Source organism: Oncorhynchus kisutch, linkage group LG24 (assembly GCF_002021735.2).
Source record: "Oncorhynchus kisutch isolate 150728-3 linkage group LG24, Okis_V2, whole genome shotgun sequence".
NCBI classification, from domain to species: Eukaryota; Metazoa; Chordata; class Actinopteri; order Salmoniformes; family Salmonidae; genus Oncorhynchus; species Oncorhynchus kisutch.
In genome coordinates, this window is record NC_034197.2 from 6925103 (window position 1) to 6929800 (window position 4698).

At 40.8% G+C, this 4698-nt stretch overlaps 1 long non-coding RNA gene across 1 annotated transcript; it reads right to left on the reverse strand.

Annotated features, from left to right (window-relative positions):
* Nucleotides 1-1172: 1172 nt before the first annotated feature.
* LOC116357000 (uncharacterized) lies at nucleotides 1173-2662 on the reverse strand. The gene is made up of 2 exons (XR_004205292.1): nucleotides 2555-2662; nucleotides 1173-2180 (listed from the first exon to the last, which is right to left on the reverse strand). It is a non-coding gene; the product is annotated as an uncharacterized LOC116357000 (long non-coding RNA).
* Nucleotides 2663-4698: the final 2036 nt, after the last annotated feature.

The following is a 4698-nucleotide window of genomic DNA, read 5'->3' on the forward strand; positions in this document are numbered from 1 at the left end:
AGCAAATGTTTTGTCCATTAAAATAACATAAAATTGATCAGAAATACAGTGTAGACATTGTGAATGTTTTAAATGACTATTGTGGCTGGAAACGGTGGATGTATTATGGAATATCTACACAGGCCTAGAAGGCCAAAATCTGCCTACAACATTAACACTGTATTTCTGATCAATTTGATATTATTTTGATGGACAAAAAAATAGGTTTTCTTTCAAAAACAAGGACATTTCTAAGTGACCCCAAACTTTTGAACGGAAGTGTAGGTCTAAGGTCAGTATGTTTAATATCACACTAATCAGAAACAATTTCTACGTGTCCAATTAACCCTGCTCAGAGGACATGATTAGAATTTAAAACAGATTATAAACAGCAAATTTGCTCCTCCAAACTGCATGTGGCACAAACTGTTCCTTCATGTTAATTGCCTCATCCTCATGCAAAATATAGGCATAATTAAGACATTCGTTACATTTCCAGCCTTAGGTAAGATGCTGATTAGGACTCACTTATCTTCGTCTTAGACTCTAGAGAGGAGGACTCCATGTTCTTTGCATTAGGAGATGTTAATAAATAGTAGTGGGTCCATTACACCAGCCAAATCCTGATCTTGCAGATAAGGGTGTAACCCAGTTCCTTTACTACTACTTCTAATACAACTGTCGCAACTCATGATACCATAACAGTGCTGGGGAAATTATAATGGGAAGAGAGATAAAAATAACTGTTGACCACTGAAATTAGCCAAAACATGACCTTTTTTTGCACTATTGGTTAGAGCCTGTAAGTAAGCATTTCCCTGTAAGGTAATACCTGTTGTATTTGGCGCACGTGACAAATACACTTTGATTTGATTTGAGTTTACCCTGACGATGTGACAAGGTGCTTCAGAGGCCATGGTTTCCTGCTCGGTGTATAGGACTAACAGAATGCACTTCATATAGCTTCTGTTAAATAGCAACATTTAAACAGTGGCGAGTATAAAAGTACAGTCAAATAGTCATAAAAGTGGGACTTGAGAATGACATGATGTGTATGTAAATCTTTTGTGAGGATTTGCACACACAGGCCCCTGGAAGGACTACTGTATTTAGTCACTGCCACTCCGACATTGCTGTGAGGACCAAACAAAAGTGTGTCATGTAACAGCTGAAGATGAATGAGAGAGCCAATCAGCAGTGTCATTGAGGAGGCTTTTATTGACCAGTCTCTGGTTTGGTTGGTTATTATGATGGCTGCTCCCTGATTGGGTGATGGCAACATAAACAGAGAACAGCATACACAGTTAGGGGCAGAAGGGTTTAACAAAGTCCATCTTTATGTGCTGGGGATAGACTCTGTATCTCAGAGTATAGTGCTTATTAAACAGGGTATAGTGTCACTGCTATGTTAGGGAAGCAAATGCTGTGTGGCAATACCGCTGTAGTCTAATCGTCTGAATGAATGTTCAATGAATTCAGTCTGTTGATTCATATTTGAGTTATTCATCGACCAAGGCTCCAGTACTCCGTTGGTTACCACTTCAGACTAATACCTCCAATGTCCTACCAGGCCGTATAATGTTTTCCTGGTTGTGTTTGTTTGCTGTTTCCAAGTACAGCAGTGAGCCTCTACATGCATTGTTCAATAAAGAGGACATTGTTACCCCAACACTTCCTAGTGTAATGCAATGTAAGGCAATAATATTGTCGCCACGAAAAGGGCAATCATTTTCATTACTTGAAATCTATTAACTATGTACTTGCTGTTATTCATTAAAGGCAAGGGATAATATGTGTTCTACATAGAAAAATATTAATAACAGCACTGGCAAAAAGCTATCAATAAATCCAATCCAGAGGGGCAACATCAAAGCGTTTGTGATTGGGGTTGATTACAGAGTCTTCACCTTACCCATGTGCAACACAGAAGGATCTGGGCTCAATGGGATGACTTTTTAAGTACCAGCAAACACTTTGTTTAAAGGAATGAGTGCAGAAAAAAACCCACAGAGTGGGTACCATAGCTATAACATACATTTCCAACAGAAATGAAATCCCGTCACTAAGCTGTTTCTCAGTCAATTTAACGTTTTTACTTTGAGCTGGGTTTCATTGTGTTTTTCTTCTCAGACCGCTTTTGAGTTTTCAGCGTCTTCTGGTTTCTCCACATTCCTGTGCACCGTTCAATGTTTTCATTCATCCTATAAAAACAAAGAGACTCTCTTCCTTGAGTTTAGAAAATCACATTACCATCTGCAGCTCCATATGGCTAGGCTTCTGCTTTCACAAACACAGATTCTCTCTACGAAATCCACACACACAGGGATGCACCCGCACATGCTCACACACGCAAGCATGCACACACACACACACACGCACACACACACACACACACACACACACACACACACACACACACACACACGCAAGCACACACACACACACACACACACGCACGCACGCACGCACGCACACACACACACACACACACACACACACACAGTCAAACACAGGCACGAATGCATGCACACCTGTTACTGTTTTGTATAAATGGACAACTTCTCTCAATGCTTACCTAACCATGATGTGGTCAAACACTGTCTATTTAATATCAGTGTGCAAAGAGGAGCAGAGAATATCACACTGTAAACCAGATCCTTTATACCATCCCCCTTTGCAAGACTATGTGGAAAGTCTGACCCATTTCAACAGTCCATAGTATCTGTTACAATTTAACAGACTGGTCTGGTCTCTCCACAATGCAAACAGATGGGAGATAGGAGAAAACTTGGCAGTATGAGTTTATTACTGTTTGGTTACATATTCCAACATGATAGATTGCTTCATACAGGTCAAGACACAATATTAACACAATATTGTTACACCTCATGTGCAACTGAGTGTACAAAACATTGGGAAGATCTGCTCTTTGTGAATCAGCAGACAAAATGTTGAAGTGCCTTTGAATGGGATATGGTAGTTGGTGCCAGGCGCACCGGTTTGTGTGTGTCAAGAACTGCAAAGCTGCTGGGATTTTCACGCTCAACAGTTTCCCGTTTGTATCAAGAATATTCCACCATCCAAATGACAACAAGCCAACTTGACACAACTGTGGGAAGCATTGGAGTCAACATGGGTCAGCATCCCTGTGGAATGCTTTCGACAACTTATAGAGTCCATGCCCCTACGAATTTAGGCTGTTCTGAGGGCAAAATGGGCTGCAACTCAATAGTAGGAAGGGGTTCCTAATGTTTTGTACGCTCAGTGTATAAGACACTCCATAGTTCTCTAGTTACAGTACATTCACATTTGGGTTGCATTTGCACATCAGTTCTTCCCTTCAAGAATACTGTTGCTGTTGTATCAAGCAGCATACTTTCTTCTCTCTCTCGCTTTGTCTTTGTAATGGAGATATTAAGGGACACAGCAGGGACAGAGGGAAAGAAGAAAGAACATTATATGCAGTCGAAAACAGGAGGAAAGAAACCCAACTGATGACAGTGTATGGACTCTGTGCCAGAATTGACTGCCCCACAAGAGCCTCTGGATGTGAAAGTAAACACAGAAACACACACACACATGGGTTTGCTCACTGGCACCATATAATTTGTGGTGGAATCTCAAAATTGGGCCTCTGAACAACTCGGGCTCTGGCGGGATGGTAAACAGACTTATATTGTTGCAAGAATGGAATGGAGGGAGGGAGTGAGGAGGGAAGAGGGAGGACAGAGGGGGGTTTCAAGTAACAAAGAAAGGAGAAAATAATGTCCTCAGATCTAACGGTTGTAAAAGAAAAAGCACTCTAAATAAAGAGAATGCTGAGGGAACACATTCATAAGACAGGCTTCTGTTTTTATTTTCCTTCTTTTTGTTGCACTCGTTTATTAGAGATTCCTTTGGTTGAAATGCTTGGGGAGGTATGGTATGTTCAGGATGCCGATTCAAGAATGTCTTCTTCCATTGTGGGCACCTGGGTATAAAAGAGATGTGTTGATCAGTTGAGACAGGGCACTGATTCAATGGATCTGTTTCAACATTTCACAGTAAATTCTGTAAATTTTTTGCATTTGTATTCCCTTAACTTTATGCTGACAGAGTGTTTGATCGATTCCACTAGGTGACTTCAGGTGGAAAAAGCACTTAGGGCATGTCTCAGGGTGTCTGAACATATTTGCTTCACCACAAGAGACCCATGCCAAGGCATTGTGCAGTTTGGGATCCTAAATCAGCCACCATATTCCAGTCCCTCCAGCATGTTGGCTCAGTTTTAGAAGTCACAATGCCCCAGTGCTGCAATCTGTCAAATGTATTCTTTAGTAGCTTTAGTATAAACTAGATAGCCTACATCAGGGTTCCCCAACTGGTGGCCCGCGTTCCGTAATTAGGCCCTCCAATTTTTCTGAGCAAAAAATAATAATGTCTTTTTTTTATGGTTGGACATAAAGTACTTTAAAAACACCAGCAACATCAGCTCCAAATGATTTTCATTTTGGAAATCTGTTCCAAAGTATTCCTACGGATAACAGAGAAATATATGTGATTGTATACAAATGTAAGCTAGATTTGAAATGAGGATGCTTCAGTCAATTTGCAGTCTATACATTTTTGTAGTTGTGTTCTGGCCCCCTGACCATCCTCTCAAGAGAAAAAAAATCGGCCACGACTGAATCTAGTTGATGATCCCTGCCCGGTCTTGACGAGAAATGGAAAAAACAGTCG